Source organism: Neomonachus schauinslandi, chromosome 4 (assembly GCF_002201575.2).
Source record: "Neomonachus schauinslandi chromosome 4, ASM220157v2, whole genome shotgun sequence".
Lineage (NCBI taxonomy): Eukaryota > Metazoa > Chordata > Mammalia > Carnivora > Phocidae > Neomonachus > Neomonachus schauinslandi.
The window spans coordinates 179,422,846-179,447,538 of record NC_058406.1 but is presented as its reverse complement, the minus strand read 5'-3'; the positions used below and the strand labels follow the sequence as shown (position 1 = coordinate 179,447,538).

The following is a 24,693-nucleotide window of genomic DNA, read 5'->3' as shown; positions in this document are numbered from 1 at the left end:
TTAGCTACAGAGCCAGTATGGAAATGAGCAGGCTTGCTTCCCTCTCTGGGAAAGCTGTCGTGAGATGCCGGAGTGAGGACAAAGCCTAGAGAGCCCTGGATTGGAAAGGCCAAGAACCCGGAGGACCTCGGGGGTCTTAAGAGGCACACCTATGTCATATCTGGACTCCACGTGTCCACCTGTGCCCCGAGAATGCAGGACCCCCCCATTCCTTCCAGCCTCACTTATTTGCTCCGAAGTCACAGCCCCCAGGAGGGTATCTCGCTGCCTGAGAACGCAGAAGTCTGAGGAGCCTCCTGGGACCCCTCCAGTCCTGCTGTGGAGAGGCAGCCTGTGTAGTGACCGTCCCACAGAGCAGGCACGCAAGGGAGAGAGGGGACTCACCGGAAGGAGCCTGGGCACTTGCTAGAAGGAAGAAGGGCAGCCACAGGTGGCCCCTTCTTTCCTGACCCCAGGCCATTTGCTTCCCTTCCAGAGCATGGAAGGCACGTCCTCTCTGTGCGCGATGCTGGCAACATGAGAGAGAGCCAGTGTATGTGGCTCTGGGGCACTCTGAGCTTCCTGGTGACCCTGAAACCACAGCAAAACACACCCATTCTCCGTTGCCTGGGAGCATGCTGTACCCGACGGGAGACAGGCAGAAGAAGGATGAACTAGGGGTTGGCCAGTCCTGTGGATCATTCCTGAATCCTTGAGATTCCCGTAGGTAAGAAATGACATCTCCTTGTTGTGTGTATCACTTCGATTATTAGTGACCTGGAGCCACTCTTTATAGCTAATTGGTCACTTGCATTTCTTCTCCGTTGATCTGCCTTTTTTGTCCTTTCCCCATTTTTAGAAATTGTGTGCGTATCCTTATTTTGTAAGCGCTCTTTATATATTATGAATATTAGCCAGGTGCCTGGCAGGCTGCAAATAGGCTTCTTGGTTCGCCTTTATTTTTCACTGTTGCTCAGGGCGTTTGATCCCGTAGCAGGCACCAGACACCTTTTTCTTTAGAGGGTCAGGTCGTAGCTATTTTAGGCTTTGAGAGCCACAGCCTTTCTGTCACAGCTACTCACCTGTCGTCATAGCACAAAAGCCACCACAGGCACTATGGAAATAAATGTGCACAACTCTGTTCCAATAAAACTTTATTTACAAAGACGGGGCCAGACTCCAGTTTACAGCTCCTGCCTTAGGGAAGTTTGCATTTCTAATGTGTTTCATCTTTTCCTTTATGTAAATATGGAATTTTATGCTCAACAGAGGACTTTCCCACTCCAAGATAAAATGGGGCAGGGGGAGCTAGAATAAGAAAAAAATACTCAAAAGTAGTGTGAGCCAAATGCCACATGAGTGATTAATTCCGTCAGTTGGTTCTAGACAGAGCATCCTGGACGTGCCGACACGGCCCTGCACCTTGGCCAGTCCCAAGTCCCCTGCAGGGAGAGGCACAGGACTGGGTCAGGGCCAGCGGCATCGGGACCCCGAGCACGGTGGCCCAGAGTGGAGGATGGCACTCCAGAGGGGTCTCCTCTGCCCCGTGCCCTCCTTTCTGACCTTTGCTCTCACCACTGACCTTGAAAAGTGTGTTCTCAGGGGACACTTGAGAGACCTGTCCAGTCAACTAGCTAGTCATAGGCAGCCCCAATGGGACCCCAAGTGAGAACCCCCAACTTCCACAGAAGCAGCCAGTCCCCTTTGCCCCCTCTCCTCCCCCCAGATCTGGGCCCTTCTGTGGACCGGGTTGTCAGCCTGATGTTAAAGGATCACATGTGAATTTTATACCAAGCCAGAGGAGACTGATTCCTCTAGCCTTTTCTTCCGATCTCGCAGTTATTTTTTACACCCAGTGCTGCACGTAGGATATAGCTTGTCTGTCAAAAATTTTAATTAAAAACTCATAAACCCCACCTGGTGTTGCAAAGAGCAAACAGGGAGATGTATTTACTTCCCTGGATTTGCGGGGTCCAGTGGCTTTTCTCCTCCTTCCCTCCCTGCTTACCTCCCACCCCCTTGGCTTGCTTAGCCTCAGGGCCCCCTGCAGACCCGAGGCTTGGGGTTGAGTCTCTGAGGACACTCACAGACAGATCCTTCACCTTTCTGCACCTCAGTGGGCACTCCTTAAGAATTTAAGTGATCATGTGGAACTCTGTAGGTCTGTGGCCAAGGGGAAGGGGGATTAACTAAGGTCATGTATCACTGCTGGCGTCAGTCCCAGAGCCTGGCAATCTGGATTCAGGCACTGACTTTGCCACCTGCTGGCCGCGTGACCTTGGACCAGTGACTTCCCCTCTCTGTGCTTGCCTAATGTGCAGGGCCGCTAGGCCCCGAATGCTAGGTTGTTCGGAAGATGAAATGGTTTAATCCACATCAAGTGTTTGTAACAGTGCACGTGGGAGTAGTTAGTAAGTGGCAGGTGTTGTATGTGATGTGCTGGGCACATAGTAGCTGATCACTAAAGACAGTCGCCCTTCTGTGGTATCAGGTGTGCCCGAATGTTTCCACCATCTTCATCTTCGCCACCTCCCCAGAGATTTCAGATCCCCTGCCTGTCTACCTCCTCATACACCTGGATAGCCTTGCTTCTCTGTCCTTAGCAGGCTTTGGCTTGATGAGAATTTCCAAACCATGTTTGCTGATCTTTTAAAACCCCTGAGATGAGTATTTACTGCCAAAATGGGCAAGTCTATCAGAAGGATTTAATTCGGGCACGGGATAATAATGCTGGAGACCGAAGGAGGGAGAACGGCAAGGGTTTCCTTCCTTTGCCCTCTGAGGCCACGAGCCACGAGCACCTCTGTTGATCACTTAAAATCCTATTTGAAAAGGTTACTGGTTATTATGGAAGAATTGCACAGCGTAAGGACTCAGGAAGAAAGAACCGGAGGCTGGCCTCCTCAGACTCCTCCTCCATCCCCAGTCTTCCCTCATGAGGGGTTTCACCCTGCATCCCCAAGCTGCTCCCAGCCACGGTGGCCGCCCCTGGGCAGAGGAGGACCCCCCCCCCTCCCGGGCCCAGGCACGCGATGCTGTCAGTGGTGATGAGACCAGGCTCCTGTGCCCCGTGTGCCGAGTCCGTGAGCTGCCTTCACTCCACTCTGTCAAGGTTACTGGTGTGCCCATTTTCCAGAGGAGGAGACTGAGGCTTCTGATGCTCTCAGCACTGGTTTCAGGTTGCCTGGCAAGCAAGTGGCAAAAGGTACAGCTAGCTGCCTTCTGAGAGCCTCGGGCCCCTCTCAAAGTCTACCCTCTGCCTCAGCTCATCTCCGATGACTTCCAGCCGGTCTTCCCCACACCTCCTGCAGCTGTGTCTCATTTGATGTGGGATGAAATGAAGGATGATGAAATATTTATTGGCCTCGTGTCTGATGGGCGCCTTCCCAGGAAAGCCCGGAGAAGCAGTTTGGAACGTGGAGCTGGTGCTCAAAATTGCTCAAAAGGCTACTAACTGGTTTATTCACGAGGCTTAATCTCTGGTATTGAAAATGCGATGTGAGAGGTGGTCTTGGCCTGGGAGCTCCAGTGGGAATGGGTGAGTCTCCTGGTTTCCCAAGGACGGAGCCAACCCAGAGGAAGAGACTGGAAAAGGGAATCCAGAGGAGTCACCTTTGCCCATTTGTTGGCTGACAGGTCCCTGCACTCCTGGGCTGACATGATCAGGTCCTGTTTCGCTGTCTGACCTCGTCTCGTAGAATCACCCCTTCTGCTGGGCACACTCACACTGCACCGGCCCCCGTGCTGAGGACGGCCGCTTGTTTCTGCCCTGTGATCTCGCTCTGCCTCTCCCCTCTGCCTGAACTCTGCTTCCCTCACCCCTGCCTTTGCACGGCCGACTCATTCGGAGGCTCGGCTGAGCGTTCACTCCAGTGCCACCTCCCTGTCATCCATGGTCTTGCTGTCTGCTTTTGTTTTCTGCAGAAGTGTTCGCCATGCTCTGCTGTTTGATTTGATGCATGAGCTTCAAGAGGAGAGGGGCTTTGTCTTGTTCACCGTTGTATCACCCATATCCAAAACAGGGCCTGGCACATTCTGGGCCCCGAGGAGTCCTTGCTAAATGACCGATGGCTCCTGGTTCCTCATTATATAAAGCCAAGGGCTTGGACCAGGTGGTTGCGGAAGAGATTCCTTGCTCTTGACAAGTTCTGTGCACTTGAGAGCATTTCACTCCCGAGGCTTTCTCTTACTGGCAGTCACTGCTCGGACCAGCCTCATGCAGGGATCTCAGTTCCTTGCTAGCAGAGCCTGAGGCAAGCATTCGGTGTGCGTGGATTACTAAGGAGGTGCTCCAGGAGAAGGCGAGGTGAGGGAGACAGGGGAGGGGAGGGCAGGGAGAGGAGAGAAGCCGAGCAGGGACGTGCCTCCAGCTGCAGTCAATCCTCGGCTGACTCCACGGGAACCCTGAGCACAAAGTGTGCCCATGACAGGTTTGGCTCCAACACAGAGGCAAACGATGCCAGCACCGTGTAATCACAGGCACCTCAGTCATTCCGGGGGCTGCCCAGGGTGAAGGGGGCCAGGCTGTGGGCTCCTCCCAGGCAAGGCAGCTCCTGTCTAGCCGGGACAGTCCTCTGGAGCCAACAGCCACAGCAGCTGAGGGGGAATGGCCATTCAGGCTGGGTGCCAACAGCATCTCTGCTCTACAGGGACCCGGAGCCTTCCAAGTAGCCTGACCCCAGCTAGGCAAATGAAAACCTGAAACCTGCCTTTCCAGGTGAAGGGAGTCCGGAGGTCACTGGGAGTAATCTGCTACCTAAGGAAAGCCCAGCAGCTCTTGGTTACCATCGTCTGCCCCTTGGCGCCACTCAGGTTTCTTGCTCATCCTCCAGGCCAGCCTTTCTCTCCAGAGAGGAAAAAAGGAATGGAGTTTCTTTCCTTAGTGTCCCTACTGTGTGCCAGAAACTGTTCTGAGAGTTTTGCACGTGGTACCTCACTTAACCCTCTCAGTAACCCATCGGGGTGGGTCTTACAATGCCGGTGTCTGCAAGGCATAAGCCCTGGCTCTCGAGGTCTGACACCTTGCCCAGGGCCTCACAGCTCAGAGGTGGTAGTGGGAGAATCTCGCCCATGTCCTCTGCGCCAAAGCCTGGGATCTGCCTTCTCCCCACACTGCCTCGGTGAGCTTGGGTAGGGAGAGAAGAGGCATCCCTCTGCCCACAATCTTCGAAGGCTCCCACTTGCCTTTGGGGTAAGGCCAAACCTCTGGGCCTGGCTTCCTACGCCCCTCTGTGTTTTGCCACCTTCCTTCCTGTTCCGTCGTATCCCTCGTGTTGCCCGCCGCCACCCTCCCTGTGGTGTGAAGGGGCAACTGGCATTTGCTCAATGCCTCAAAATGTTAGCTCTTGTTTGGGGAGCCCTCCCCATAGGCCCAGGCTAGGTATACTTTGTAGGGGTTATTTTTTGGAATCCTCCCAAGAACCCACGAGATCAGCCCTGTTTTTCTGGTCTTAGAGATGAGGAAGAGGAACTCAGGTGACGTAGCTTGCTCACATTCTCATGGCCAGCAAGTGGTAGGAGGAAGGATTGAGCCCCACATCCTGAGCTCTTATCTGCTAGACCAGGGCTCGCCGAGAGAACTTTCCCAGGCATGGGAATGATCCATAGCTGTACTGTTTAGTCTAGTAGCCACCAACCACCTAAAGCCAGGAAGTGCTAGAAATTTGGTTAATACACCTGAGGAACTATATTTTACGTTATATTTAATTTTAATTAAAAGTCGCCACATGTGGCCAGTAGCCGTGCAGAACTGTGAAAATCTTGAGGTGTTACTCTGCTTGCTGCCTAAGACATCAGCCTGATGGCAGATACGGGCAGAAGACATGAGTTTCCTGGATCAGAGACAAAGGACTTTATCACTCCCAGAACAGCTGGGCAGCCTGAGCTTCATGTTTGCGTCATTTCAACTTGCTCCCCAAGTCCTGTGGCTTTGCTTCACAGCTAAGGGACCGTGATCTTTTATAATGGCCCACAAGCAGACCTCCCCAGCTTTTCCCCCTGGAGGGAGACATTATGATACTGGATGGTAAGCAGATCTGAGTTCTGCTCCAGAGAGACCCACGACCTCTACCTTCCGTTCTCTATACATCTTGGAGTTGGCCTCAGTTTCCCCCATTTTTCAGATGAATAAACTGAAGCTCACTTCAGTTACGCTCCCTGAAAGTTGAAATTGTGGACTGTTCTATCTGTTACTCGTTGTCAGCTCTGCCCCTACCCTGCAAAATAAAAACGAAAACAAAAACTTGAGACCTTTGTCCTCCTTGCTCCCTTTCAAAACTTTACCCTACAAGATTCTGGAATTCCTTTTCTCTTTGGCCTTGTCATGTTCTTCCCATCTTTCTAGAGCCAGGGCCAGGGTTGCCTCCTCCCTGAAGCCCTCCCTGTCCAGCACAGTCTGTTTCTTCTCTAAAAGAGAGCATCCAGTCTCATACTCCTGACTGGCAGCTCTGGATAGCAGAGTCTTAACTTCCTGTGCTGAATTTCCTTGCACAGTGCCTGTTGAAAGCCTTGGGGAAAGCAAACCAGCAAACAGAGACCCCCCCCGCCAAAAAAAAAAAAAACAAATCTAGCAACCACCAACTCCTGCTTTATGCCCTGAACAGTATTCAAAGCAGATTACCCCATTACCTACTCCAGGAGCCAGGGTGTATGAAGAGGACTGAGTTTCCCAGAAAGAGAAGGGGGAGTTTTGAAGTGACTTAAAGAAAAGCTTGTTGAATTGTGGAGTTTTGGTAAATCCACCCACGAGGATAGAGAAACTTGACATTTGTCTTCTGAGCCAGTGCAAAGAATGAGTCTCATTTCTTCCTATATGAGCAGGAGGCAGTGGAATGATGCCTGAGCTGGTCTCAGGAGATCAAGGTTCTAGTCCAAGTTCTGATGCTAACCAGCTGTATGACCGTGGGGAAGACACTCCCCTTTCTGGGCCTCAGTTTCTCCTCTAAGAAGTGGGACAGAAATGAGAGAAGAGGAACCAGCCCCTCAAAGTACCTTCTTCCCACCCTTCTTTTCAATTTGTGCTTCCACAACTCTGGGCCTAGGAGAGCCCATCTTCCCCTTCATAAGAACCAAGGGCCTCCCTCCTCCCCCCTCATCCTGCTTCCTGCTGCCTCCCTGAGCAGGACCAGCCTCTGGCCCTCCTCCTGTAGAACATGGACCTCCACACTGGCTGGCCGAGGGAGCACTAGCTGTAAGATGGGCTGAAAAAGGAGCACTTGATTTGAACCCAGGCATGTTTCTTCAGCTTTAACGCATCACGCCGTCATCCTACGTGGCAATCGTGGTCATAGTGGGCCTTTACTGTGTTAGGCACTGTGCTGAGAAATTCATATCATCTCCTGCAGAATCCTTGCAAGAACCCCAGGATGCAGGTGCTATTATTACCCCGATTTTGCAGATGAATAAACTGAGGTCCAGAGAAGTGAAAGCCACGGAGCTGGTGAAGGACAGAGCCTGTTCTGGAAGTCCGATCTCATGAGCACTTACTCCATTCTTACAAATGGAATGTGGGTTGGTTGGTTGGAGATAGGAAAATTATAGAATGAGCCCTATATGTGTCCACTCTGCTGCATAACAGATAATCCCTAAGTCTCAGTGACTTACAACAAATGTATATTTCTTGTTCGTATTACAAGTAGACTGTGGGTCAACTGCAGGCCAGCAATGTGCCTTGAGTTATCTCTAAGGCCTGGGCTAAAGGTAGTCATTTTTTAGGGCATGCCATAATCTTGCCAGAGCTGAAAAATCTACATAAAAAACCCTCACATAATCAAATTTAAATCTTCTGCTTTGAGATGGTACACATCATACCTCTTCACATCCCACTGGCCAAAGCAAGAGCCAGGGCCAAACCCAACATCAATGGAGTGGGGAGGTATAGCCTTCTCGCGGTGACAGGGAGGGGGCAGGGAGGGGGCAGGGAGGGGGCAGGGAGGGGGAAAATAAATATTTGCATAATACAGTCGGCCATCAACTGTTGGGCTCTGCAGCCAGATGCATAAGTCTGACCACCTGGCTCTACCACTTAGTAGTTGTGTGGCCTTCAGGAAGGTACGTCTCCTCCTGATGCCTCAGCTTCTTCATCTGCAAAATGGGGATGGTTATTACAGCCCTGCGTGAGTCTCCTGGGGCTGCCATCCCAGAGTTCTACAACTGGGTGACTTAAACAACAGAAGCTTATTTTCTCCCAGTTCTGGAGGCTGGAAGACCAAGATCAAGGTGCTGTCCAAGTCGGTGTCTCTTGAGACTTCTCTTCCTGGCTAGCAGACAGTTACTTTCCCGCTGCGTCCTCACTGGCCTTTCTTGTGTGGGTGCACTGTGAGTGCTCTTCAGTGTCTCTTCCTTTTCTTACAAGGCTACCGGTCTGTGGGCTTAGGGTCCCACCCTTATGACCTCATCTAACCTCAGTTACCTCCCCATGGGCCCTGTCTCCAAATACAGTCACATGGCGGGGGGGGGGGGGTAGAGCTTCACAAGGAAGCACTGAACAGAACCTAGGTTGCTCTTAGTGCTTGGTTGTTGCTTGTCCCCCATTATACTGATTGTGTATTTCCCCATAGTGGTGAATCCTCATTCCATTTATCTTTATGTCCTTCGCACCTATCCCTTGGTACAGACCAGGTGCTCAGAAAATACTTCTTGGAATCCTACAGGGAAGCGGGAGGCAGTTACTGGGAGCCACCCAGGTTTGGGGAACCCTGGGTGTTGCTAACCTGCTGTGACTTGAGGCACATCATTATCTTGTGCCAACCAGGATCCAACACATCAAGGCAAGTGTTTTGCAAATGGCAAGATTTTGTTCTTTTTATGGCCAAGGAGTATTCCATTGTGTATATATACCACATCTTCTTTCTCTATTCTTCTATTGATGGACACTTGGGCTGCTTCCATGATTTGGCTATTGTAAATAATGCTGCACAGAGTGATGTAGAGAATTGTTGAATCACTACATCGTACATCTGAAACTAATATAACACTGTATGGTAACTACACTGGAATTTTTTTTTTTTTAAAGAAAAAGGCCAAAGGTTGTGCCAGCAAAATCTAAGTAGATTTCATTTTCTCAGGGCCTTTGATGCCTACACCAAGGCAACTGGGCAACGTTCAGAACCAAAATTGACTCCAAGAGATTCTTTTTACAAAGATGCTTTTGTAAACTCCAAAGTGGTAGTATTTTGGCAAACCCCCTCCCACAGGTACTGTCTCCCACCAATAAAGCACCATAATGACCCTGCATGACAGTGCTGGGTGTGGATGGGCATCAGGAGAACTCACTCTTACTGCCTTGTGTCCAGGAAAGTTTCTGGGTCTTGCTCATGAGTCTGGGTATTCATCTTGAGTAGCCACTCAGAGACAGAACCACCAGGCTCAGAGCCACCTCTTGGGATTCAGTGGTGACACTCCAACCTCCATGTTTGTTTCTTCTTCCCAATTCACATCTGGCTTTGCTTAGGAAGAGCTGTGTCTGAGCGTGTTTGTTTAGCAGAGGGACCCACCAGCTAAGGAGAAAAAGATCACAGGACATAGGGACAGCCCGCCTTTCAAAGTTCTCTGCCTGATGTGGCTCAACTCAGCTCAGCTTAACAGTGTCAGGGTGGATGGCACCATGTGCAAGTTCTCGGCTTCCTCCCAGCTCACTGCTAATTAATTATTGGCATGATGAATAATTCAGTGCATTTTGACTCTCAAAGGCTCAATTTCTTCATCTGGGAAATGGGAGCAAAATGACACTTTCCATAAGATGTGTCGTATCTGGCCCAGAGTAGATGATCATGATGGTGATGGTGATGGCGTGTGATGATGATGATGGTGATGATATGATGATGTTGATGATATGATGTTAGTGATGGTCGTGTGATGCTTATGGTGATAATATGATGATGATGTTGGTAGAGACAGGGAGGGATGATGGTGATGGTAATGACGGTGATGGTGGTGGTGATGATGATGATGGTTTTGGTGGTGGTGATGATGGTGAGGACGGTGATGATGATGATGATAGTGATGATGATGACGGTGAGGATGGTGATGATGATGATGTGGATGATAGAGATGATGATGATGATAGTGATGGTGGTGGTGATGATGATGGTGATGAAGATGATGATGTTGATGGAGATGATGATGATGGTGATGATGGAAATGATGATGATAATGATGGAGATGATGGTGATGATGATGGTGATGGTGGTGATGGTAATGATGGTGATGATGGCAGCTTAGCCCTTAGAGAGCACTTACTACCAGCCAGGCATGCCTTAAACACTTCATATGTGTTGACCTTATTAATCTTCTCAGCAACCCAGGAGCTAGGCACTATCCTTCTCCCCACTTTACAGATGAGGAAACTGAGGCACAGTGGAGTAAGTGGCTCACCGAAGGATGCACAGCCAGGAGTGACAGGCTGGTGGTCCCCCAGCCACTGGCTCGATGGGTGAGGCTCACCAGTTTTACTTACGCAGGGCTGCATTCCCTTCAATGTTCCCCAGCATGTGGTGGGAGAGACAGTGTCCGCAACACTTGTTGCTTATTCTGGAAAGTAACTACTTTTAATTAAACTGTTTTATAGTTCTTAAAAATTTCTCCTTTCATGTTGTGTCCATGGAGAGTCAGAGGCAGGCCAGCCCATCCTGGGCACTGACTCCCTCCTGCTGGCCGGGGTGGCCGCTATGTACTATTAACATCCATGGGCTTCTGGGTCATCCATTATTGATGTGCAGAGGTCAGCGAGCTCAGGTCCACGGACGCAGGTGCGCTCAGGTGAGAGGGTGAGAAAGAAGCCCAGGTGGTCTTGACTATTCAGAAAGTGCTTTTCTTGCTTGCCTTGGCAGCACACATACTAAAATTGGAATGCTACAGAAAGTTCTCTTCAACCCCACTCCCAGAGGGAAAGCATTTTGCATGCCTCACAGGTGACAAGAGCCAAGACAGCATGCGGCTGAAGCTGCTGCAAGCTGGGGGTTATTATTCATCCCACGGGCAGAGTGGGTATTTTCATCCGTCCTTATTACTGTTTAGGAAGGGCCCTCCCCCCACTCGGCATCTAGGAAAAAAAGGCTAAAACACCTCCCTACTTCTCAGATTCAAGTAACTTCTCCCTTTGCAAAATGCCCAGCTGTCTGATTCCTGCCAATTAGAATATTCTAGAATCAGACCTTCCCCCACCGCCATGTGATCTGGGACTCGCCACTAGTCCCGTTGCAGATGCACCTGAAAATCCTCTGTCCTCTGTCATCCGGGCAGAATGGCTTCCAGCCCCGCTCTGCTGCTCGCCGCTCCTGTGGCCCCACCAGGCCACTCTGCCTGAGCCTCAGTTTCCTCCCCGGTCTGCTGGGAGGCTGGAACTGCCTCAGGGACTGCCGGGAGTGGCGGGTGCGGAGCAGCTAACCCTGCCAGGTGCATGAGAGATGGCCAAATGAGCGCACACCACCCGCCCTGGTCCTCCATCTAGGGCAGGAAGTGGTCTCAGAGATCAGGCAGTACAGGGCTCTCACTTCTCCGCTCGGAGCACAGTCTTGCACTCGTTCTCCTGACTCGGACCCTGCGCACTGAAGGTGACTTGATCTCTCCCCTCACCAGGGGCCTGCCGGGGCTTGGCCGTCAAAAGAGCACTTCATGCCTACTCTGTGCGTGTGAGCTGAGCACGTTGCCGGCATTCTCTGGAGAGATTGTCATGCCTTCTCCCTGCAGTGAGTCTGAGTATTTTTTTCCGTTTTTCAGATGAAGAAACGGAGTCTCAGAGAGGTTAAGGAATTCCCCCGAGGTCGCACAGCGGGTAAGTGACAGATCTGGGATTCGAATCCCGCTCTCTGTGACTCCAGAACCCGTGTTCTCAATTGCTTGCTCTCTCTGCCTTAAACTGTGTTGAAATGGTTGTCCCCCTGCCACACATGTGGGGGAGACCTGTGACCCGGTTTTTGAATCTCTCGCTGTTTCTCCTGGGGTACCCAGGACACAGTAGGCTCTCCAGACAGACAGGATGTTTCGAAGGCAGAGTGCTTTCTTACCCCAAGCGGTTGGGCAGTGCTCGGGGAATGGGAGGTTCCTCTCATCATTGGAAAGTTCTGGTTAACCGAGTGTGTTCCCTTTTTGCTACGTTCAAATGCATCAACAGGTCACCAACAAATACAGTGAGAAATGCATTCTGCGCTGATTATAAAGCATGTCTCACGTCCCACGTGCAGACTGTAGCGGTAGATTATTTCGACCGTGGATGTGTCTTTGTGATTCAGAAAGTAGGACACTTGACTTCGTGGTGAGAAGGAGGGCAGGGCGGGTGGCAGAGGTGGGGTCCGGCCTAGGGCTGACACCCACTGGGGCCCCCAGCACCCTCCTCCCACATGCCGTTAGGGGCCTGCCAGAGCCTAACCCTCTCCCTCAGCCTTTTCTGCATCGTCCCCGTGGCTCTGACCCTCCCTGTTTTCTCCTGGTCCTGCTGCTTCTCACGTCCCCTCCCTCCCGTCACTAGGGGTACCTGTCTCCACGTCCTCATCCTTGAAACCCACTCTTTTGTTTTCAGAAGTTTTCCGAGAACCTGTTTCCTAGAACCTGAGAACAAACAAGACCCATTTAGTAACATGACCGCAGATGAACTGCCTGATTTGGTCTCCTGAATCCTCAGAGAACACTCTGGACTGGGGGTAAAGGGGGTGTGACTTTGATCTGCAAACCAGCTTCAGGGGTGGTGAGACCCAGCAGCTGGGCTGGGAGTTCCCACCCCCACCTCACCCGGAAACGCTGTTTAAGTGGCTAGTTTCTGCTTGGGGGAGATTCCAGTTTAAAGAAAATTGGAAAACCACTAGCTAACAAACATCCTCTTCCTGAAGTCTGGAAAGCTGGTTCTAGGCCTGGCTCTTACACATCACACTGTGTGAATTTTTAAAAATTTTTTATTTTATTTTATTTTATTTTATTTTATTTTATTTATTATTTTGCCAAGTGCTTTCCCTTTGGAAGTCACTTCGAGGCTCCAAACTCTCTGAGAACCAGGCCTGGGGGCCCCCCAGCAGAGCCAGGTGTTCCCGTCCCATGCTGTGTGCCCCACATCCTGCCTCAGCCACAGAGGACCGACCCCAGGAAGCAGGTCTCAGGCTTGTATGCCACCACCCTCGGCAACTGCACAGATGCACAGTGTGGTTTTGTAATATTTTTGGTTTTGTTGTTTTTGCAGAAGCCAAAGGAAGTCCATAGGCTGAGCTCTGCCTTCCCTTCCTGGGGGTGGCTGATCTGCTCGGTCAGGGACAAAGAGGCCCCCAAGACAAGGTACCAGGTTGAGAGGGCACCTGCCCTGAGCTGGACGCTGCCCTGGGCCATCCGTGGGCAGGACTGCTTTGAGGTTGTCACTGTCACCATCCCATTTCCCATATGAGGACACTGAGGCACAGAAATGACCAAGGACCACCCCCCCTTCTCCCATTACACACAAACCCAGATGAACCTCTGCTTCCTGAGCTCTGAGCACTTTTCACCCTGCCTCCAGCCTGTACATGTTGTGGAGAGCCCACTGTTGTCCTCTGCATGGGGGACCCAGCAGGCAGGGACACAGGTGACGTTCCTGCCCTCCTGGTAGAGGGAGACAGGCACACAAAGAAGGAATTCTGTATACAGTGAAGTGTCATTTTGTGATTAAGTCTGTGATGGAAAATGCAGCTGAGCAAGCAGACAGTGACAGCGATGCTATTTTAGGTTCATCAGGGAAGGCCCCTCCAAGGAGGGCATTTGGGCAGAACCATGAATATAGCCAGGGAGCAAACCATGTGGATTCTAGCATAAGAATGTTCTAGGCAGGGGGAACAGCGTGTGCAAAGGCCCTGGGGCCAACACAGCTACCAGTCTCTATTGTTTCCTCCATGTGCCACCCTCCATGTGTCTGCGGGGGTGAGGCAGGGGGTTGTGGCTGTGTAGCGAGAAAAGTCAAACAGAACTGAATGGGGCAGAAGGAAGGTGTATATCTAATAGGAAACAACTTGTCTTGTTCCTTAATCCTCTTTGTACCGTCAACTCTTGGGTGACATTTGAAATAGTTCCATAGTTCCAATAGTGCCTTGCTTTGTATTTTTTTCTCAAACCGTATGTTTGAACCAGGACTCTGATCCACTACTTCAGGCTTGTCCTTCTAAGCAGGGCAGGAGCCTGGATTCCAAAACTACAGAAATAGAGCAAGAAATTGTGCTGGGGCTGTACCACTGACCTCGAACTGACCTCGGGAGAGGGAAGTCCAGCAAGCATAACCTCGGGTGGGGGTGGGGCTGGGGAAGGGGCAGAGGCAGACACATCTGTGTCCCGGCAGGGCCGGTAGTGGGCTGTGATCTCGGACAGACTTGTCCTGCCTGGGGTCACTTCTTCTGCCATCTCTGTGGACATTGACACCTGTCTGGCGCCTGCTGGAGCAGCTCATGGACCAGGTATGCTGGAAGGGACATGTTTGGAGAGTTAGGGACCCCAGATTTTAGTCTTGGGGCCAACACAGACTCATGTACAACCTTGGGCAAGTCGTGTCCCCTCCCTGAGCCCTGGTTTCCCTACCTGGAAAAGGAAGCAGAGAGGTATGGTCCTCCCTACATTCCTCTGTGATCCTGAAATGCTGCAAGCCTTTGCCTCTGAGGGAGGAGGCAGCCAGGCACTGAGACCGAGCCTTCCAGCAGCTCTCCTTTGATTAGGTAGGCCTGGGGCTCTCAGCAGAGGGATGCCCAATGCTGAGGGCATGACCTTGGCGATCCTGCCTCAGGCATTCAGTTAAGAGCTTCAGGCAGTCCTCACCTCTCCCTGATCTGGGCTCTGTGGCTGTGGAACCAGAAATTCATTTCCAGGAGCAGAGAAATGTCTCTCTTTCCTTGGGGCCCAGAAGGACTTATTAAGTGTTCCATTAACTGAATCTCATTCAGCCGGAAAAAGAATAATTAGAAAGCAGTTCTGCCTGGTTACTGGCCTGTGAACCCCTTGAAAGTTTCCCAAAAGGAATTCTCAAAAACGCATAAGACAGCCCAGCCCTTCCTGCTGGTAAGGAGCAGGTAATCTGCGGGTCGACCAGCAAGCCTGTCGCGAGTCAGCATCGTTGGCTCATCCCTCTGTCCGTCTACCCATTAAGCAGGCCCCCATGTGGGTACAGTACCAGAGACCTTGAACAAAATGAGACACGGTCTGTGCTCTCAGTGGCAGGTTAGGCTCAGCCTGATCAGCTTCTTCGTTTGATCGAACTCCAGAGAGTTCATGGCTGAGCCGCTCTCAAGGTCACAAAAATGTAAACATTCAAAACTTTCTCCTCTCTGTGTTAATTTGTCTTCTACGGTGTCTGCCCCAAATTCGTTGGCTTAGCCTTCTTCGATCAAATCAAATTTTCTTTTGCTCCCTTCCTTCCAATACATAGTCGTCTCACATGAATTTGAGGGGAAGGGCGGGGGAGGGAACCAGGGAAGTGTTCCTGGGCAGGTGGCACTTGAGACACAGAGTTCACCAGCCAGGGGATGCATGAGCCAGAAAAGTGGCTCCGTAGCAAACAGTAAGCGAGCCGTCTTTTGGTCCCAGAGAAAGATACCACCTCATGTTTTGCAATTGGTTGCTGCAGATGCAGTGCTGAAGAATGATCCAGATATAGGACTGGTGGGGCCTTGCATTCTTAGCCTGCCCAGTAAGACACATGGGAATGCCAGAGACCCATGAAGTAGCATCTCTTGACAATAGGGTGGCATTGAAAATGTCTGGATTTGAATCCTGGGTCTATCACCTACTAATCGTGAGATTAGGTAAATTGCAATTGCTCAACGTCTTTTAGCCTCAGTTTTATCATCTATAAAATGGGATAGTACCTACCTTTCAGGTGATTATTCAAGATTATATAAGATCGATGTTCTAGGAACATGGTGGGGAACAAAAACAGAGTTTGAGTTCAAGGAACCTAGTTGCATGGAGAATCTTTTCAGATGTTCATAAGTAGATAATGTTGGAAAACAGGTGGGCGAAATGCAGAGTGTGATAGACATCATTATTCAGGGATGCAGAAGGTGCAGGGAGAGTCTCTCCAAGGAGTTGACGTGGGACCCAGCATCCTGCGTTAAGTGATGGCTAGCCTCCTATCTGTGGGAGGAGCATCTGGGCAGTGCACATAGCCTGTCCCCACGTCGTGTGCTTGTCATCTTGTGGAGGGCATGGGGCTGGTAAATAGAGTGAGCAAAGAAAAGGCATGGAGAGTGGAGTCAGAAAGTAGGCAACGACCAGCTCTAGTAGGATCTTGCAGGCTGTGGCCAGAGCCTTGGATTTCATTCTTGGCATGGAGGGAACTGTTGGAGACTTTTGGGTAGTGTGAGGCATGTGCAGAGAGGGGCGTGGAGGGGCTGGAAAGCTATGGTCCAAGCTTTGAGTTTATCCTATCTCCCTCTTGCTGACTGAGAAGCTAGCCTGTTCGTGTGTCATGGATCCTGGCAGGTGCCATGAGGCTCCGGGGCGTGGGCAAGGGCTGTTGTGAAGGGGAGGGGGAGTGCGGAGATCTCACACCTTTCACGCCCGGAGTCAGGGCTCAGAGTGACCCCTTCTAAATTTGGGGGAAGATGACAGCTCAGTCAACACTCGCAGATTCTGAGCTCCAGAAACAGGAAGGAGTGAAGGTTCTTGGGGCTGGATCCAGGTCACGGCTTATCAGAAAGCCCCCATCTCTCTATGTCTACCTGTCAAATAGGGAGAAAATTAGCAGCCAGGCATACTGTTTGAGCCTCGTAAATATAAGTTGAATCTGAAGACGGTGTGCTTATTTTCTGCATTGGCCAGAATATTTTACTCGAGGCAAATTATACTCAGAGACTGAGATGCTCTTTGGCAATAATTTAACACAGGTTCACTGTGGGAATGGTAATTTATAATAGTAATATTTCACAAGCCAGTAGTCTATAGGATGATGTCTCTTAATAAGCCATTAAAGAAATAACATGCTCCGAAGCAGTGATTGATTACACTGTTGTTTCAGGCAGAGTAAAGTCCGAATTTAGTTGAGGTGTACCTTTCTACGAGCTGTGTGTCTGTGGAGTCAGTCCTTCCAAGTAAAAGCTGCCGGCTTGGGTCCCTCGATGCTGGGGCACGCGGCTAGCGGGTGACAGGTGGGCTGCGCAGCAGGTTAGTGCCCCAGGGACTGGTACCCGGCCGGCGCCCCTGCCCACGGGGGAGCCTTGCCAAGGCAGGAACAGGCGCCCTTCTCCGGAGACCGCCGAGTGGGTTAACGCCACTGCCAACCAGAAATGGCCTGGTCAAGGCAGAAGCAAGTGTCCCAAGGTCCCCGGAGAGCAACTCAGGTCAGCAAAGAGGAGCCTCGCCTGGACCAGACACTAAGGGAGTAAGTACCAAGAATTGTATTCTTGGTATTTACAGTTCAAAGGTCCATTATGTCACACCCACTGCTCCACGTGTCCTTATCACCACGTCCCCAGCATCTCGGCCACCAGCCACCGGGCTCCCGAGCGCCAGCGGAACCAGATGTTCATGGCGATATCCTGACACATCCTGACACGGCTTCCTCAGTGGAAGTGGCTCACCCCGAGATCAAAACAACTGCGCTGAAGTCCTAAAGAAGTAGAGTTGAAATCCTAACAAACCACAACACAGCAAAGAGGAAGGGAGCTCAGCCCGATGGTTCATCATTCTGGGTTTTTGATTATTCGTTTTCTTTGCAGAACATAGCAATATTTGATATGTAGCTCTAACAACACACACACACACAGAGACACACACACACACTGATGCAAAATTCACCCACCAGTGTCTTCCATGGCAAAGGATGCTGTTAGTCACTCACTAAGGCAGGGAAGGAGAAGGTGTAAAGGGTCGGGACCCCAAAAGGCCAAAGAAAAGAGCAAAAGGAAGCCTGTGGGACACCCTATCTCGGGATCTGGTCCTTTGCCCCACGTCGTGCTGTCCACATGGAGGGAGCGAGGCTTATCTCGGCATCCCTCACACACAAGCTCGTGTGCTCCCTGTGTCGGCCCAGGATACTCAAAGACAAGGAAGGCTTCGTGAGGTCCCCCAGCGGGCAAAAGAGAAGTGCTGATACTCGGATCGCGAGTCCTGCCGCACACTGTGTATGCACCACGACACCCGGATTTGCGCCAAGGCCAGCCTGTCTAGCCTCGGTCTCTGCGACCCCAGGATAGCAGGCAGCCTTTCCGAAGCTCACCTCTCTCCAGTGCACTGTAGGAGATCAAAGGGCACCTGTTCTAGAGCAAATTGGGCAGAGTAAGAAAGTGCCATAAAGGTGCTGTGTTCCCCAAGGGGGGGGGGGGCGCCCTGTGATGGGGAGCCGGGGACAAGCTGTGCAGTCTCCCACCCCAGCACTCAGCAGAGATGCAGGTGGGGGTGCGCGGAAGACTCCCAGTGTTGAATGCCCACTCGGCGGCCAGCTCTGCTGGGGCAGGGGCACCCCGGCCTCAAGGGCATTCACTGTCCTGTGGGTCATCGAGACTCACTCATTCCCTCTCTCCCGCTCGACCTGCCTCCTCCATTGATAGAGGGTGAGTAGTGGTTGTGTGCACCTTGCAGGGGTCAGGGAGAGCAGGGCTGAGTGGGGACAGTCCCCCTGCTGGTGTGGGCACACCCTCAGGGGAGGCCATAGACTCCATCACCTGAAGGGCAGATACTTAGCTTGAAAAGCTCCATTTTGTGGCTTCCCTTGGCTTGGATCACCTTTGAGCTTCACTCTTACACAATGTATGATCCTGGCTTAACCTCCCTGGGCCTCCATTTTCTCATCTGTAAGATGGACAGATTAACAGATTCAGTGAGTTACCAGGAATAGAGCTCTTCGACCAGCTTTTAGAGCTGCACTGGGCAGAAGTCAGTGAGCTGGAAATGCCTGCTTTCAAGAAGATCAATACAGAGAAGGGATCAAATAGATCCCAGAGCTCTACACTGGCTTATGTTCTTTCCCAGAACTCATAGGGCATGTGCTGTTACTGTTTTGGTTTTGCGCACAGGGGCAGGGGATGGCTCAGTGTGGTCAAGTGGCTTGTCCAAGGTCACACAGCTAATCAGCCTTTGGAGCTGCAACCCCCGTTGACTCTCCACTTTCCCACATAGCATCTAGACCTGAGGTCTCTGCCTCCATCCACTGTTTCCCAGGTGAGTGACCCTGAGTGGGTCCTCTAACCTGTCTGAGCCCGAGTGGCCAGCAGGTGCTAGATGATGAGGCATCTTCATAATGGCTAACGACACGAGGCAGGAAGTAATGCCGAGGGGAGAGAGCTGCCTGGATGTTCCCCAGGCCCCAGCATCCCTACGTGCTTTAAAATACAAACACCAGGGGCGCCTGGGTGGCTCAGATGGTTAAGCGTCTGCCTTTGGCTCAGGTCATGATCCCGGGGTCCTGGGATCGAGCCCCGCATCGGGCTCCCAGCTCCGCGGGGTGTCTGCTTCTCCCCCTCCTTCCTGCTCGAGCTCTCTCTCACTATCTCTGTCTCTCCCAAATAAATAAATAAAATATTTTAAAATACAAACCCGGCAGGGGATCAGCAGCACCATAGGTGCTTCGCGTGTGCACTCAGCACAGGCCGACTCCGGGTTGAATCTGGAGCCCGTCCCTCGCTGTGTGCCCTTGAGCTCATCCCCTCGGCCTTCGCTACGCAAGACGAAGTGTCATCCCCTTGCAAAGCGGTTGTGATGACTGAATGAGCCCTAGGAGAAGTGTCCAGCTGGATGCTGGCACCCAGTTGTGGACATTAGGGACAGGTACCCATGCCTCCTTCCCTGACATGCTTGTGCATGGATTTCTCCAGGACTCACCAGCTCTGGGATGCCAAGACTGGTATCTCTTTCTCTCCCTGGCTCTAAGCCCTCCTGTTCCCTTGGCGGCTCCCAGCTCTGGGGACGCCTCCCACACGCTCACCCCACGTGCCAGGGCACCCCTGGCCTCTGCGCCCTACTCGCTGGGTCCCCGCTGACCAGACTTGCCCTGTGCTGTTGTATTTGCTGCCCTGAGCCTCACAGGGCTGGCTGGTTTCAACTGCTCTGAAAGCTCCCCAGCCCACGATGTGAGCCTTGCCCATCTGCTTCAGGCACCCGCGTTCCCGGTCCCCCCAGTGGGCTCTTCCAAAGTCCCTTGTCAACGAGGCAAGATGTCCCTCCTTTCCCAGTGTGGGCTCAGGAAGGCCCCACACAGGTGGCTTGGGCGCAGAGTGCTGGGAGTTGAACAGGCAGCTCTTTCTGATGGTAGCTGCCCTTCTTCTCCTCCCGAGTGGGCTCTGGGGGTCTAGGTCAGGACAGCGGTATCCCAGTAACCCCACTGGACATCATGACACCCCTTCAACCCTTGGTTGCTGGGATGGTTCGTACCAGACTCGTGCTTGCCGTCTGGGGCTCCTGCCCATTTCCAAACCCTGGAGGGTGCTGGGCTCCTCCCACCGTATTAGCCACTGCATTGATCCTGCAATCGGAATTCCCATTTCTGGACATCACCAGAGATCGTCCCCCCTCAACCCCTTCAGGAGCCTACTGGATGCCCCTATAAATGGTTAAAAAAATCTCTCCTTGGAAGTCGGGGGCCTGGGAGGGGCCTTACCTCAACTCTCTAAACCTTCACTCTACACCAGCCAGGACTCCAGCCTGTCACTTACCCGGGAGCCCTTTAGAACCAGCGGCAGACCCCCGAGGCAGGGCTGGGGTGGGGGTCTGGGTCTCAGAGTTCTGAATAGTCTTTCCTTTGCCATGACTTAGACACCACTGAAATCAGGGAAGTCCCCCCTTTTTTTCCGGGGTCGGAGGTGGGGTCAGGTATCAGCCTGGCCACGCAGATGCAGTCCTGACCACATTACATGCCTTGCATGTTGTAAGGGTGTCTTCAGACTGAATTTAGCACCGCTCAAGCTACACACATAAGAAGATTTGTGGATTTAAATTCCTTTTGTGCAGCTCAAAATATGAAGGTATATCCACTGCTTCTCATATGACCCTAATCCTGCTTAATCACGTTTCTCAGACGCGCTTCTCAAAACCGGCCTGCTCTGAACCCCTCACTATTACTGCTGCGGGGAATCTTTGTTTTCCCCTCCAGCAAGCAAGAGGTACCAGGGTAAGGAGAGGAGGATTGTCGAGCCCAAGAAGGGGGCTCTCTCAAGCGGTCAGCACTGCCTGGCTGTGGGGGACCTGGGCAGACAGATGGTCAGGTCAGCACAGGAAGGAGTCAGGAAACAGGTCCCGAAGGAGATGGGCTTCCCAAGGCACCAGGATGGACACAGGGCTGGTCTCAGACTCCACCCCGTCCAGTCTAGCTTCCTGATGCCGGTTGCCTGTCACTGCTGTGTGCCGCTCACAAACCATCAGTAGCTCCCCGATGCCTTTATCCCAAAGTCCACGTTCCTAAAGACTTCCAGGAGCTGGCCCCACCCACTCAGGGCACCCTGATTTCCGAAACTGTGCCAGGCGCCCCCTATCGCCGCGGCCGCCGCCACCGTGCACTTTTGGGAAACTGCCTGCTCTACTCCACCCTCTCTACCTCCCTCAGTCTCCACGACCACCTCCTCCATGGAGCCCTCCGTCTTCCTCCAGTTGTCATCGGCCCGCCACTTCCGAGTCTCCATGTGTGAACTGCCACGCGCTGGCTCCCGGCGCTGGCGCAGTCTGGCTTCACTGGCTCAGGGTGAAGATCGACATGCCGCTGGGGTGTGCAGGGCGGTACTGGTGTCCTTGCAGGTGAGAGGTGCGCAGGTGAGGGGCCAGCCGGAGCAGCACTGAAGAGCAGACTCGGGAATCCACCCTGCCCTTCCTAGCCGTGTGACCTTGAGAAAGTATCCTGAGGCCACAGGCCTCAGCTTTCCCATCTGTAATATGGGACTGATAGTACTACCTTCCCCACAGGACCTGCAACTGCCTCTCTCACCCCCTGGCTAGTCCCTAAGAAGTTGTGTAGCCTCTCAGAGCCCAGTGGCCTCCGCCCCCCAAAGCAGAGGGAAGGGTACCTGTCCCAAAGATCCTCTGGGCACCTTGCTAGGAGTTCCGCACAAAAACGTGCCAGATATTGACACTGCCGATTGGGCAGACTGTGCATGGGGAAGATTGGAGGCGGTTGAGGCTGCCAAACCATTATCGAGATGAGGAGGAGACCCTGCCAGTGGCCACCGAGCTGGTTAGAGATGTCCTGTGGGCCTTTGTCCGCCGGCAAAACCAGCTTGATATTGAAGTCTAGCGGGAGTCCGAGGGTCGGTGGATGGGAGAGGCAGGTGAATGGGTGGCAGAGGGGGTCTGTGCAGTGGCTGGGGGTCAGGCTGCCGTCAGCACCCGGAGCAGCCCTGGGCTGTAGGGGCCTGGCCCTGTGTCTTGCCTACAGTCAGCTGCGGGTTCCTGTGGGAGGTGGGCCCTGGAAGCAGCTGGTGGTTGTCACCTGCTGGGGCCTGTTAGAGGGCCCCCTAGTGGGACCTGGAATGTGGTGAGTCTGGAACCTGAAGGGAGCCCAGGGGGAGCCTCTGGCTCTGTGGCTGCTCCAGACCATCTCAGTGGAAGACCTCCTGATGGGTGAGTTCCTGGGCTGCAGGGTTGGGAAGTTTCCAGAAAGATCAGCTACCCAAGGCAGGAGGGGAGCCAGGGCTCTGGGCGTCCAGCTGGCCCAAACCAGCTCTTCGTGCGAATCCTCTGAGGCTGCCAGGGCTGTTCCTAGAGATGCAGGGCTGGCGCCTGCAACAGGCAGGACCCTGGGGCCACCCGCGCCACTCAGCAGCATGCAGATGGTGCCCTCAGCATGGGCCACGGGGGGGCAGCTTGTGAAAGGGGGGTTTATGAGGACATGGTCTGGGGCAGAGAAACCACAGGGACGGGGCCATCCCTGGCGATGGAGACTGTGGGATGTTTCCAGCCCTAGGGCTAAGGAGGCAAGAGGATGAGATCAGAGATGTTGCTAAGACCCCGAGACACAGCCAGTGTATGCAGGGAGGGGCCGGAGCCCCCAGTCTCTGTCCCCTTTCTCTCCAGTCTCCCACCGCGTTCCCATGGCCAAACCCACAGGAAGCCAGCCAGAGTGGGAGCCTATTGATGCAGGCACTAAGGCTAGCCCCTGGGTACGGAGCAAGGTGGGAAAGGTGGAGGGGACCCCCAGATGCCCAGCTTCCCGCCAGAACCCCCAGAAGGCTTGGGTGCACGCATTCAGTACTCCCAGACAGTCCGGGCCACGAGAGGGTGCTGCTGTGGGAGGAGCCATTTTCTCAGCCCTGACTCTGCATCCCGGCAGCCTGACTTGGGCAAGCCTTGACCTCCCTGAGCCTGATCTGGAAACTTCACTGTGTCCAACCCTGCTGGGACTTCCTGTGGCCCCAGCCCACTGGCCAGCTCCGCCTTGCATCTTTCTCTCTGGGGTTCTGCTTGGCTTGGCCTCTCTCTCTTTCAGTTCCTTCAGACTCACCTGCTATCCCCGACAGACCTCTTGCACCTGCAGCTTCCCCAGCCCAGAGCTTCCCCAGCCCGGAGGCTCTTGTCTTCTCTGCCGTGCAGGCCTCAGGCCATTACCACTTCCTAGGACACCTGCCAGCCCCACCCCATGCCCGCTTTTCTGTAGCACTGAAGACGGTTGTATCAGTCAGGGTTCTCTAGGGAAACAGACCCCATAGAGTATAGGTGTATGCGTGTTAAGAGACTCATTCTCAGGAATTGGCTTATGTACTGTGGAATGGGCAGCTTCGAAATCCATAGGGCAGGACAGCAGTCTGTAGACTCAGGCAGGATTTGATTTCTCTGTTGCAGTTTTGAGACAAAATTCCTTCTCCGGGAAGCCTCAATTTTTGCCCTTCAGGCCTTCAACTGATTAGATGAGGCCCACCCACATTTTGGCGGATCGTCTCCTTAAAGCCAACTGATTATAGATGGCAACCACATGGATTAAATGCCTTCACAGCCACATCCAGACTAGAGCTGGATCAACCGACTGGGCGCCATGGCCTAGCTGAGTCGGCCCACAGAATTGATCCATCACAGCCTTTCTCAATTCTTCGTGTGAGCCCTTAATGATCTCAGCCTCTGCCCCACTCTGTAAAGTTAGGTTTCAGGAGGGCAAGGATGAAGGCCATTTCCTTTCTCTAACTGTTGTTTTGCCCAGCACTGGACAGAGCTGCTGCTGCATACCCAGGGCACAGTAATGGTTGTGTGAGAGAATCAAAGGGAGAGAGAGAATCTGCAGAGGGAGTGGCGGGGTGCAGATCAGAGGAGGGTGTCTGTCTGGTGCACGGTAACTGCGTGGTAAGCGCTCCGCTTCGCACAGGCCACGCCTTCATCCTGAACCCCGCCTCCTCCCCCCAGCACACACACATGCTTCTTAGTTGCCCAAATGTCGCTGACACCAGGGCAAGGTGAAATTTCCTCAACATTAATGATGACAACCATCGTTTACTGAAGGTCAGGATCATTCTGGACACTTTTCTAGGTCCATAAACCCTTAGCATTGATTCTGATGCATGTTATACATTCAGTACTCTAGGTAACATTCTTATTATGTGGGGGCTACCTGTTATGGTCCGTTTGGAAAGTGACCGTCAGTGCTAAGCACGTCGTATGCATTAACTTTTTTTCTCTTAGCGGAGTCTGGGGTGAGCAGGGGCTGCCATCGTCGTCCCATTGTACAGAGGAGGTGCTGAGGCCCAGAGATGAGCACTGGCCTAAAGTCCTGAGGTGCCTCCGTGTCACTGCCGGACCACAGGGTTGCTGCCCCAGGGTGGGGGCTGTCTCCTTTGTCCCTCTTCCCCTGGGAGGCACAGGGAGGAGAGA

The 24,693-nt window shown here is 52.7% G+C and overlaps 1 long non-coding RNA gene across 1 annotated transcript in view; it reads left to right on the top strand.

The window, feature by feature from the left end:
• Window positions 1-24,693, top strand: part of LOC110578949 — a 73,921-nt gene that overhangs the window by 40,187 nt on the left and 9,041 nt on the right. Inside the window, exons 3-4 of the long non-coding RNA XR_002480212.1 lie at window positions 478-706; window positions 11,698-11,752. This is a non-coding gene — a long non-coding RNA (uncharacterized LOC110578949). The remainder of the gene's footprint in view (window positions 1-477; window positions 707-11,697; window positions 11,753-24,693) is intronic.